We start from the raw sequence: 13,883 nt of genomic DNA on the forward strand, positions 1-13,883 counted from the left end.
AACAAAATCTCTTGCTGTTTTTCGCCCAGAGACTGGAGAGACGTCATTCCACTTTCTGGCGCCTTCTGAGAGCCTATGGAAGCCTTAGAAATTGTCACGTTACAGCAGAGATGCTATATTTCCGATAGAGATGCCACAGAAGGAGAACAAATTGTCAGACAGGGTACTTCCTAAAAAAACATACCCGATTTAATCTGGTTACCACTCCTACCCAGTAACTAGAATATGCATATACTTATTACATATGGATAGAAAACACCGTAAAGTTTCTAAAACTGTTTGAATGGTGTCTGTGAGTATAACAGAACTCAAATGGCAGGTCAAAACCTGAGAGATTCCTTTACAGGAAGTGGCCTGTCTGACCATTTCTTGAACTTCTTTTCCATCTCTATCTTTTACTAAGGATCTCTGCTCTAACGTGACACTTCCCACGTCTTCCATAGGCTCTCAGAGCCCGGGAAAAAACAGAATGTCGTCATTCCAGCCCCAGGCTGAAACACATTATCGCCTTTCTCAAGTGGCCGATCAAGGGACTCTGGGCTTATGCGCATGACCCGACCGCCCCCGCCTTTGTGATTTTTTCCTCTGTTTGCCGAAAAGGAGATTCCCGGTCGGAATATTATCGCTTTTCTACGAGAAAAATGGCGTAAAAATTGATTTTAAACAGCGGTTGACATGCTTCGAAGTACGGTAATGGAATATTTAGAATTTTATTGTCACGAATTGCGCCATGCGCGCGACACTTCTTTACCATTTTGGATAGTGTCTGGAACGCACGAACAAAACGCCGCTATTCGGATATAACGATGGATTATTTTGGACCAAACCAACATTTGTTATTGAAGTAGCAGTCCTGGGAGTGCATTCTGACGAAGACAACAAAAGGTAATCAAACTTTTATAATAGTAAATATGATTATGGTGAGTGCTAAACTTGCCGGGTGTCTAAATAGCGAGCCCGTGATGCCTGGGCTATGTACTTAGAATATTGCAAAATGTGCTTTCACCAAAAAGCTATTTTAAAATCGGACATATCGAGTGCATAGAGGAGGTCTGTATCTATAATTCTTAAAATAATTGTTATGCTTTTTGTGAACGTTTATCTTGAGTAATTTAGTAAAATGTTAGCGAATTCCCCGGAAGTTTGCGGGGAAGTATGCTAGTTCTGAACGTCACATGCTAATGTAAAAAGCTGGTTTTTGATATAAATATGAACTTGATTGAACAAAACATGCATGTATTGTATAACATAATGTCCTAGGGTTGTCATCTGATGAAGATCATCAAAGGTGAGTGCTGCATTTAGCTGTCTTCTGGGTTTTGGTGACATTATATGCTGGCTTGAAAAATGGGTGTCTGATTATTTCTGGCTTGGTACTCTGCTGACATAATCTAATGTTTTGTTTTCGTTGTAAAGCCTTTTTGAAATCGGACAGTGTGGTTAGATTAACGAGAGTCTTGTCTTTAAATAGCTGTAAAATAGTCATATGTTTGAGAAATTGAATAATAGGATTTTTAAGGTTTTGAAAATTGCGCCACAGGCTTAAAGTGGCTGTTGAGTAGGTGGGACGCAAGCGTCCCACCTAGCCCATAGAGGTTAGTGTAGTGTTAGCTAGCTACATAGTTGTCTTTGCTGTCTTTGTATCTAAGATAATAGTGTAGTTTAGAGTAATTATCGAGGTTAGCTAGCCAGCTATTTTCGTCCTCCGTGACGCCGTTCTCCAAAACTTAGTCAACACTGCTAGCTAGCCAACTTCTACCGAGTAGCAGCACTGTAGAAACTAATACATTAATACGGAACGATTTGATTAGTGTAGTGTTAGCTAGCTACATAGTTGTCTTTGTCATAGTTTGATAATTGTGTAGTTTAGAGTATTTATCGAGGTTAGCTAGCCAGCTATTTTCGTCCCCCGCGACGCCACTTTCCAAAACTAGCCAACTATTACCGACGAGCAGCATTGTAGAAACTAAATACATTACAAAGGAACGTCTTGATTAGTGTTATGTTACCTAGCTACATAGTTGCCTTTGTACCATGATAAAGGTGTAGTACTGAAACTATCGAGGTTACCTAGCCAGCTACACTTTCAAACTAAGTCAACAACGCAGCCACTGCTAGCTAGCCTACTTCACCAGCCAGCAGTACTGTATCATTTTAGTCATTTTAGTCTAAGGTATTTGCAACGTAAGCTTAACTTTCTGAACATTCGAGACATGTAGTCCACTTGTCATTCCAATCTCCTTTGCATTAGCGTAGCCTCTTCTGTAGCCTGTCAACTATGTGTCTGTCAATCCCTGTTCTCTCCCCTCTGCACAGGCCATACAAACGCTTCACACCGCGTGGCCGCTGCCACTCTAACCTGGTGGTCCCAGCGAGCACGACCCACGTGGAGTTCCAGGTCTCCGGCAGCCTCTGGAACTGCCGGTCTGCGGCCAACAAGGCAGAGTTCATCTCAGCCTATGCTACCCTCCAGTCCCTCGACTTCTTGGCGCTGATGGAAACATGGATTACCACAGATAACACTGCTACTCCTACTGCTCTCTCCTCGTCTGCCCACGTGTTCTCGCATACCCTGAGAGCATCTGGCCAGAGGGGTGGTGGCACTGGAATCCTCATCTCTCCCAAGTGGACTTTCTCTCTTTCTCCCCTGACCCATCTGTCTATCACCTCCTTTGAATTCCATGCTGTCACAGTTACCAGCCCTTTCAAGCTTAACATCCTTATCATTTATCGCCCTCCAGGTTCCCTTGGAGAGTTCATCAATGAGCTTGACGCCTTGATAAGTTCCTTTCCTGAGGATGGCTCACCTCTCACAGTTCTGGGTGACTTTAACCTCTTACATCTAGACGTTCCGCTAGCGGAACACCTGCTCCAATATCCAATGATAGGCGTGGCGCGAATTACAAATTCCTCAAAAATACAAAAACTTTAATTTTTCAAACATATGACTATTTCACAGCATTTTAAAGACAAGACTCTCCTTTATCTAACCACACTGTCCGATTTCAAAAAGGCTTTACAGTGAAAGCAAAACATTAGATTATGTCAGCAGAGTACCCAGCCAGAAATAATCAGACACCCATTTTTCAAGCTAGCATATAATGTCACAAAAACCCAGAAGACAGCTAAATGCAGCACTAACCTTTCATGATCTTCATCAGATGACAACCCTAGGACATTATGTTATACAATACATGCATGTTTTGTTCAATCAAGTTCGTATTTATATCAAAAAACAGCTTTTTACATTAGCATGTGACGTTCAGAACTAGCATACCCCCCGCAAACTTCCGGTGAATTTACTAAATTACTCACGATAAACGTTCACAAAAAGCATAACAATTATTTTAAGAATTATAGATACAGAACTCCTCTATGCACTCGATATGTCCGATTTTAAAATAGCTTTTCGGTGAAAGCACATTTTGCAATATTCTCAGTAGATAGCCTGGCATCACAGGGCTAGCCATTTAGACACCCAGCAAGTTTAGCACTCAGAAAAGTCACATTTACTATAAGAAAAATGTTATTACCTTTGCTGTCTTCGTCAGAATGCACTCCCAGGACTTCTACTTCAATAACAAATGTTGGTTTGGATCAAAATAATCCATAGTTATATCCAAACAGCGGCGTTTTGTTCGTGCGTTCAAGACACTATCCGAAAGGGTAAATAAGGGTGGCGAGCATGGCGCCATTCGTGACCAAAAAATTCTAAATATTTCAGTACCGTACTTCGAAGCATGTCAACCGCTGTTTAAAATCCATTTTTATGCCATTTTTCTCGTAAAAAAGCGATAATATTCCGACCGGGAATCTGCATTTAGGTAAACAGAGGAAAGAAAATAAAGCAAGGGGGCGACTCGGGCACGCGCCTAAGCCCACAGTACTCTGAGCGGCCACTGGCCAAACGCGATAATGTGTTTCAGCCAGAGCCTGCCTCGATATCCTTCAGCTTTTTCCCGGGCTCTGAGAGCCTATGGGAGCCTTAGGAAGTGTCACGTTATTGCAAAGATCCTAAATCTTCAATAAAAAGAGCCCAGATGAAACACAACTTGTCAGACAGGCCACTTCCTGCATGGAATCTTCTCAGGTTTTGGCCTGCCATATGAGTTCTGTTATACTCACAGACATCATTCAAACAGTTTTAGAAACTTTAGGGTGGTTTCTATCCAAAGCCAATAATTATATGCATATTCTAGTTACTGGGCAGGAGTAGTAACCAGATTAAATCGGGTACGTTTTTTATCCAGCCGTGTCAATACTGCCCCCTAGCCCTAACAGGTTAACACAGGTGTGAGTGTTGACGAGGACAAGGCTGGAGATCACTCTGTCATGCTGATTGAGTTCGAATAACAGACTGGAAGCTTCAAAAGGAGGATGGTGCTTGGAATCATTGTTCTTCCTCTGTCAACCGTGGTTCTCTGCAAGGAAACACTTGTCGTCATCATTGCTTTGCACAAAAAGGACTTCACAGGCAAGTATATTGCTGCCAGTAAGATTGAACCTAAATCAACGATGTATCGGATCATCAAGAACTTCAAGGAGAGTGGTTCAATTGCTGTGAAGAAGGCTTCAGGGCGCCCAAGAAAGTCCAGCAAGCACCAGGACCGTCTCCTAAAGTTGATTCAGCTGCGGGATCGGGGCACCACCAGTACAGAGCTTGCTCAGGAATGGCAGCAGGCAGGTGTGAGTGCATCTGCACGCACAGTGAGGCAAAGACTTTTGGAGGATGGTCTGGTGTCAAGAAGGGCAGCAAAGAAGCCAGGAAACACATCAGGGACAGACTGATATTCTGCAAAAGGTACGGGGATTGGACTGCTGAGGACTGGGGTAAAGTCATTTTCTCTGATGAATCCCCTTTCCGATTCTTTTGGGCATCCAGAAAAAAGCTTGTCCGGAGAAGACAAGGTGAGCGCTACCATCAGTCCTGTGTCATGCCAACAGTAAAGCATCCTGAGACCATTCATGTGTGGGGTTGCTTCTCAGCCAAGAGAGTGGGCTCACTCACAATTTTGCCTAGGAACACAGCCATGAATAAAGAATGGTACCAACACATCCTCCGAGAGCAACTTCTCCCAACCATCCAGGAACAGTTTGGTGACGAACAATGCCTTTTCCAGCACGATGGAGCAACTTGCCATAAGGCAAAAGTGATAACTAAGTGGCTCGGGGAACAAAACATCGATATTTTGGGTCCATGGTCAGGAAACTCCCCAGACCTTAATCCCATTGAGAACTTGTGGTCAATCCTCAAGAGGCGGGTGGACAAACAAAACCCCACAAATTCTGACAAACTCCAAGCATTGATTATGCAAGAATGGGCTGACATCAGTCAGGATGTGGCCCAGAAGTTAATCGACAGCATGCCAAGGCGGATTGCAGAGGTCTTGAAAAAGTAGGGTCAACACTGCAAATATTGACTCTTTGCATCAACTTCATGTAATTGTCAATAACAGCCTTTGACACTTATGAAATGCTTATATTTATACGTCAGTATTCCATAGTAACATCTGACAAAAATACCTAAAGACACTGAAGCAGCAAACTTTGTGGAAATTAATATTTGTCATTCTCAAAACTTTTGGCCACGACTGTACATATGGTGTTGTGTTATATTATAAAAACAATTTAATATGACTTATTTGTTAGGATCTTACTTGGTGAAGTACTTGGGACTCAAACAGATGAATGGAACAAGCAATTTAACTGTCACTAACAAATACAGTCATGGGTGGTAACAATTTACTTGAAATTCAAGGCACTCTGGGAAATATTTGAGTAAGGCTTTACACTGAACAGTGTTTTGTTAATTTAACACCGTTCCAGTGTCTATATGGATCTACAGAAAACAATTTTTGTGTTGTTTTTTAACACTGGAGAATTTGCTGTGTGTTAGAAAGACGGAGAGGGCCAGGTGAGGAGGGAGGGTGAGAGAGAGAGAAGAGGAGACATTTTCTCCTTTCTCGGAAAGAGACAATTAGAATACAATGCGCCTTTTGCCCCTGTAAATTTAGCCCTATATCAACTAGCCTCCAAAATTAATTTCAATATTCTTTCCAAATTGTCCAATCACAGAGAAATACTCGCTCGCTCTCTTTCACTCAGTGCTGTTCCATTTGACTGGAGGAAACCATCATATTTATGCATGCATGACTGTAAGTCACTTTGGATAAAACCTTTTGCTATATATATATATATATATATATATAATTATTATTATCATCCAACCATTATCCAACCATCTCATCAGCCTTACACAATAATGGTAAGAGCCTGGGGGATCTTCACATTATTGCTCTTTCTTATGCATATACCCTCTCAACCAAAAGATCCAATCAATATCAATACAGTCAAACAGTTGTACCTCCTTTAAAAATTATGCACTTGCAATTATGTGAGTGTATCTGTTATTAGCATTAGCATATACCGCCCAGCATCTGCCTAAATGACCTTTTAGACTAGAGTGTTCATGATATGTTCTGTTTGTGATTCACAGGGTATAGGGGAGGGGCAGGTAAGGGGCCTTGCTGTGCGTCAAGATCGTCCTCTGCATGCTCTGATAGGAAAATTAAACAATGAAAAACTGCATTTGGCTGACTGTCATGATTTATCACTCTGACTCATCTCAAATTTCTCCCTATTCGCTATACAGTAGTGCACTACTTCTGACCAGGGCCCAAGGGCTTTGATCAAATTAGTGCACTATATAGGGAATAAGGTGCCATTTGGGAGGCTTCCTTTACCACAAGTCAGCTAGCACTACGCTGACACTCTCCTCTCTCCTCATTCTCCAACCTACAGCCTCCAATCTATCCAATCGAACCATTGTCTTCTCTAATAAGGCCCCTGAAATACTATTACAAGTGACGGAAATATCAGAGTGGCAGAAATCATCTGCTCGCTATCTCACCGTAATTACACTCTTAGAAAAAAAGGTGCTAAGTAGAACCATACAGGGTTTTTCAGTTTTCCCCGATAGGCGAGCCCTTTTTGGTGCTGGGTAGAAACCTTTGCAGAGGGTTCTATCCAGAAGGGTTCTATGTATGGATCTTCGAAGAACCCCTTGTATATGGTTCTATCTAGAGCCCTCTATGAAGGGTTCCTCCTGGAACCCCCTAGGACAGTTCTGCCAGCCTTATTAGCCTATAATAAAGGTCATAAATAGTGAAAATCATGGTTTTCATGCAATTAAATGATACTTGAAGGAAACCAGATCAAAGTATGATGACCAAAGTATGGAAATGAACTGTTGCTTCTACATTGATGCAATTATGTCATAAAGTTACTGGTCCCCTCCCCCATTTCAAACACTTGGATTCATTTTAATGCACCAATGGTTACATGATATACTCTTACCAAATTTAAATAAGTACCTACCACCTTGTAACCAACATCGGATAAGGCGTGTTTGCAGAAGGGTGTGGTATATATAGCTAGCTAGGTACTCTACTGGTGCCAAAACTTGAATGTAGGGTGTCTGCAAATGTAAAAGTTTACCCTATAAATTTATGGCAAAAATACATATATTTCCCATTTCAACTGTGTCTGGTGTGAGCTAGTTACTGCATCTCTGAATGCAGAACACTGTAAATGATGCCGCATTGTGGAGAAATATTGTGGGAAAAGAGAGAATCGCAGACTCATTAACATATTTTAAGGCGTGCCTTGTAAGTGGTTAGATTTGTTGCACCCGTTAGTGAGAGTTCTGTACCAATATAAATGATATGTGGTAGTAGTTAGTCATATTACATGAGTATAGGAAACAGATCAATGTAATAACAGGTCCACAGGGGCAGTCCCACGATTGACCTCCGGGTCTAGGACTGCCTTGCATGTCTGTGTTCTCCTCAGGTTGTCTTTCCTTTCCTCTGCATATCCAACACCAGTTCCAGTCACAACATGAGAAGAGTTGTGAAGGAGGGACCAAAGACCAAACCTTCACCAGGAGCAAGCTGACCACAGGGGAGTGCCACATTTGACCTCCAGGTTTAGGTTTCCCTTGTGTGTTTTCTTGCTCCTCAGGTTGTCCTTCCACCCTTCTACAGACTCCAACCCAGCCCCGGTTTGTGATTTCTCCCAGAACCCCAGACCCAGCACCAACCCTAGATTTTCCCAGGTCCCAACACCAGCACCAACCCTGGACACAGCACCGACCAACCACAACTGCCACCTCCATCCAGTATCTACCAGCCCAGACTCCACCCATTCCACTCTAACAAGAAAAAGACACAAACACTCTCATTTGACATTACATTTGAGTCATTTAGCAGACGCTCTTATCCAGAGCGACTTACAGTAGTGAATGCATACATTTCATTTAATTTAATTTCATGCATTTTTTTTTAACTGGACCCCCGTGGGAATCGAACCCACAACCCTGGCGTTGCACACACCATGCTGGCGTTGCAAACACCATGCTCTACCAACTGAGCCACAGGGAAGTTCCAACTCTGTTTCCATTCTGTCAACAACCCCATCAGACCAAGCAAGTAAGGCAGACTCCAAGGAAAATAAACAAATTGTGAAAGACCTGTATCTTGCTTTGCGCCATTGACACATCAGTTTTTGCTGTATGGGGTGGGCCGAAGGCCTATTCCATCAAAGGCCTTCACCAAGCTCCTGCTCACCCTCATGTGTCTGAAGGACACACTGTGGTCCTTTCACAACCTGATGGTTGGGAAACGTGTGGGGACCACCCCCCAGGCAGTGGCCTTGATAACCACGGAAGCCCTGGGGTGGTATAAACAAAAGGGAGCCTTGACCCCAGACGAAGGGTCCCCCACAACGTCTAAGGACCCGGCGGCCATGGCCTGACATTGCTGCGGCGCCTAGGGGAGGGATCTCCTCTGGGCCCCGAAAGATGTGGACAGAGTTGATTCAGAAGAGCAGGAGGAGGAGAGTTTGATAAGGACTCACCCTGATCCTGCACAAAGGACAGAAGACAGCTTTTTTTTTATCAGTGACTTTAACATGTTTACATGTCTTAAAAATGTATACTCTTGTTTTAATCATATGTGCTTTTTTATGGTACTTCAAGCTTAGGTTGTTTTATTGTATTAATAACAGTGTATACTTTTAACATTTTGTAAATGTTCAATGCTGTTTTTAATGCAAATTATGCCATTTTAAATTGTACAAATGATTATGTAAAAGTATCAGGTGTTTTAAGAATTCTGTGACACAGTCTGTTCTTTGGAGCTTTGATTCAGTCTTTACCTGACAAAGTAGTGTAAGGACATATGAGTTATGCTGTTACAGCTTTTTGCCAAATACACTGAGGTGTTATACAGTGCCTTGCAAAAGTATTCATTCCCCTTTTCCTATTTTGTTGCATTACAACCTGTCATTTAAATTGATTTTTATTTGGACTTCATGTAATGGACATGCACAAAACAGTCCAAATTGGTGAAGTGAAAGGAAAAAAATTACTTATTTCACAAAATAAAATAAAAAGTAAAATGTAAAAGTGGTGTGTGCATATGTATTCACCCCCTTTCGCTATGAAGCCCCTAAATAACATCTAGTGCAACCAATTACCTTCAGAAGTCACATAATTAGTCCACCTGTGTGCAATCTAAGTGTCACATAATCTGTCACATGATCTCAGTGTATATATACACCTGTTCTGAAAGTCCCCAGAGTCTGCAACACCACTAAGCAAGGGGCACCACCAAGCAAGTGGGACTGTGAAGACCAAGGAGCTCTCCAAACAGGTCAGGGACAAAGTTGTGGAGAAGTACAGATCAGGGTTGAGTTAAAAAAAATATCTGAAACTTTGAACATCCAACGGAGCACCATTAAATCTATTATAAAAAAATTGAAAGAATATGGCACCACAACAAACCTGCCAAGAGAGGGCCGTCCACCAAAACTCTCAGACCAGGCAAGGAGGGAATTAATCAGAGATGCAACAAAGAGACCAAAGATAACCCTGAAGGAGCTGCAAAGCTCCACAGCGGAGATTGGAGTATCTGTCCATAGGACCACTTTAAGCTGAATACTCCACAGAGCTGGGCTTTATGGAAGAGTGGCCAGAAAAAAAGCCATTGCTTAAAGAAGAAAATAAGCAAACATGTTTGGTGTTCGCTAAAAGGGATGTGGGAGACTCCCCAAACATATGGAAGAAGGTACTCTGGTCAGATGAGACTAAAATGTAGCCTTTTGGCCATCAAGGAAAACGCTATGTCTGGTGCAAACCCAACACCTCACATCACCACTGAGAACACCATCCCCCGATGTTTTTCATCGGCAGGGACTTGGAAACTGGTCAGAATTGAAGGAATGATGGATGGCGCTAAACACAGGGAAATTCTTGAGGGAAACCTGTTTCAGTCTTCCAGAGATTTGAGACTAGAACAGAGGTTCACCTTCCAGCAGGACAATGACCCTAAGCATACTGCTAAAGCAACACTCGAGTGGTTTAAGGGGAAACATTTAAATGTCTTGGAATGGCCTAGTCAAAGCCCAGACCTCAATCCAATTGAGAATCTGTGGTATGACTTAAAGATTGCTGTACACCAGCGGATCCCATCTCACTTGAAGGAGCTGGAGCAGTTTTGCCTTGAAGAATGGGCAAAAATCCCAGTGGCTAGATGTGCAAAGCTTATAGAGACATACCCCAAGAGACTTGCAGCTGTAATTGCTGCAAAAGGTGGCTCTACAAAGTATTGATTTTGGGGCGGGGGGTGAATAGTTATGCACGCTCAAGTTCTGTTTTTTGTGTTATTTCTTGTTTGTTTCACAATAAGAAATATTTTACATCTTGTGTAAATCAAATGATACAAACCTCCCAAAAATCAATTCAAGGTTGTAAGGCAACAAAATAGAAAAAATGACAAGTGGGGTGAATACTTTTGCAAGCCACTGTAGTTGTCACGTTTATGGGCATGTCGGAACAGTGTGTAGGAGGGAGAATCCAAGATGTGGGAAGTGTGCAAGAGGACATGGGGCAGAGGAAGGTGTCGTTTTGTGGAAAAAGTTGTGTGTGTCAACTGTAAAGGTGCTTATATTGCTGGGGATCGGAGGTGTCCGGTGCAAGAGAGACAGGTTGAGATGGCCAGGGTCAAAGTATTGCAGAAGATGTCATATGCTGAGGCAGTGAAGTAGAGGAGGCTGGTTCAAGGGTGAGGGATTCTGAGAGGATCCTTGTGAATTGTATAAATATGACAGAACTAAGGGTTAGGCCAATGAGTGATATACATTATGTTTCAGTAAGGTTGGCTTCTTAGCATTCATAGCAATGGTCATCAACTGTACCGCAGAGATGGAACGTAAGTCACAGAAAATAAATGTTGTGGTGGCAGCTGCAGAGAAGTACTTAGCGGTACGAGATATGAATTCTGAAGAGTTACAAGGTGTGCTGAGTGGTCATTTCCTGTCCTCTCAGGTAGTTGGCCTGGGGTACGATCAGATAGGGTTAAAGTATTGGAATTGTCCAAAATAATTCCTATGTCATAGAAAGAGTAATGCTTTGTGGTAAAGATGGAGTAAAGATGAAGGACTGAACACAGCAGTGCAGATCGCCTCAAGATAAAAATGTCATATTTAATATCTGTAAGTTTGACTAAATATTAGCACTTTAGCCTTCAATCTGGATAACAACACAAAACAAATTATAAGACTAGAGAAAATGTTTTTACTTTGTTTGTGTTTTACCCCTCTTTTTCTCCCCAATTTCAATCTCATCACTGCAACTCCCCAGCACGCTTGAGAGGTGATGGTCAAGTCATGCATCCTCCAAAACATGACCCGCCAAACCACGCTTCTTATCACCCGCCCGCCATCTGCACCAATGAGTCGGAGGAAACATTGTTCAACTGACAACTGAGGTCAGCCTGCAGGAGGTCAGCCTGCAGGTGCCCAGCCTGCCACAATGAGATGCTTGAGTGCGATGAGCCAATAGGACTCCCAATCATGGCCGGTTGTGACACACCCCGGGATCCAATCCGGGTCTGAAGTGACCCCTCTAACACTACGATGCAGTGCCTTAGACTGCTGCGCCACTCGGGAGGCCCACGGCTAGAGAGGTGTATCGACAAATATTACAAAAAAAATGACCACCCACACATGACGGAGAGCAAACACAGAGAACCGATTACCAAAAGAAAATGCAACTCCTCGACGGACACAGACGATTTATGCTTTGCACCACCTTGAATGTTAAGGGTGTAAACCGATCTGTTAAAGTCGATAAATGATAAAGTGGGCATACTTGAATTAGTCAGTAAAGATATAAAGGAGAAGATATAAATGAGTTGAAGGCTCGCCTTCGAGATGAGTGACGGAGTAAGTAACAAACAAGCCAAAAGGTACAGTCAATAAGATGGAAACACACGTTAATAATGAACTTAAAAAGGAGAACATGTTTCTGAGAGAATGCTTACTTGACATACAGACTAGCTCTATGTGAGAAAAGCTGGTACTTACTGGCATAAAAGAAAAGAATGCGAAAACCCTGAATTCTTTTGAACGTGTACACCGTATCAGACAGAGAGGACAGAGATATGGACACCCAATCGTTGCCAAACTTGCATTCTTCAAAGAGAAAATAATGGTTAAAAGCCTGGGTAAAAGACTCGCTGGCATGTAAATAGGCATGAATGATCAGTTCCCGAAGGAAATTGCAGAACTGCACAAAGTTCTGTACTCACTCTTCAAGAAGAATAGATTAAAATAGAAACATGAAGCACTCGTAAATAGATAAGACAGCATTAGAAGAAAGGATAATTAGCAAAATAATACATCTTCAAATATAAGGAACTAGAACACAAAAGTACTCAGAATTAACATGGTAGAGATAAAAACACAGCAAACAGAGGATATAGAAGGCACAGTATGTGGGTATGTGCGAATGTATTGTGATAGAAGATGGGGAGTGTGTTTTTGTGTTTGGAAAAGTGTGGAGTTAAGTTGAGTGAAAAAGGAAAGTGGTTGCGAATACCAGAGCCCACGTGTGTCTGTGAGAAGGGGTTATGAGAGAGAGCTTTCAATTTTGTGCAGATATGGGATGTACATTTTATAATTAATCATAATTATAGTTTATTGTCCTATCATGATGGAACGGTCCCCAGCCCTATACACTTGACACCTACCTGAGTGACCCATACACTAAAGAGAAGTCCTTATATGTTTTATGGGTCTACTGTAAGTAGCCTATACGCAGCCAAAACAGAAAGATAAATGTGGTCAGAGACCCACTTAAGCAGCACAGCCCCCTCAAGATTCTGAGCCTGCCTGGCAGGGTTGGTCCTACAAAGCCAAAGCCCCCTGATGGGTGAGCATTATATACAAGGAATTTTTCAAAGCTGCTAATGAGAACCTTGACGACCTTGTACCTAGCAGGTGGGGATTCCGGTGGGGTGCCCCACCCAGGTAGTAGTGGCAGTGATGGCAACACTAGCTGCAGTAACCCATGGGGAGTGGGTCACACTAAGACAATCAGAGAGGAGCCAAATTATTGTGGCCCTGGTGGTACGGAATGATCAAAGGTCTGACCGCACAGACATGCTTGGGAAATTGTCACAACGGGGGACCAGCGTGTGTGTGTTTCAGAGGATGGGGGTGTACCTGATCTCTGTCAGCAGGGACTTGACATTGGTTAATCAAATGTCAAACATTTTTGCTCAATTTTGCATGCCTTCTCAAACAGTTGCAACTGTATATGCATTCGCACATCAAATCCTTTCTTGAGTTGGGCTCGGTGATGGAACAACTGTTCAATGTCTGAGCTTGTGGTTGTTTGTGGGGGAAAGGGGTCAAGTGTGTATGAGTATGTGTGTGTGTGTGTGTGTATGTATCCCACATCTATTGCTATGGTGTTATGATGTTAGGGACAATGTAGGATGAATCAAAATAATTGTTTGCTAAAATAATTATTGCTTGCC

This window comes from Salmo salar, chromosome 23, assembly GCF_965601325.2.
Source record: "Salmo salar chromosome 23, fSalSal1, whole genome shotgun sequence".
Classification (NCBI taxonomy): Eukaryota; Metazoa; Chordata; class Actinopteri; order Salmoniformes; family Salmonidae; genus Salmo; species Salmo salar.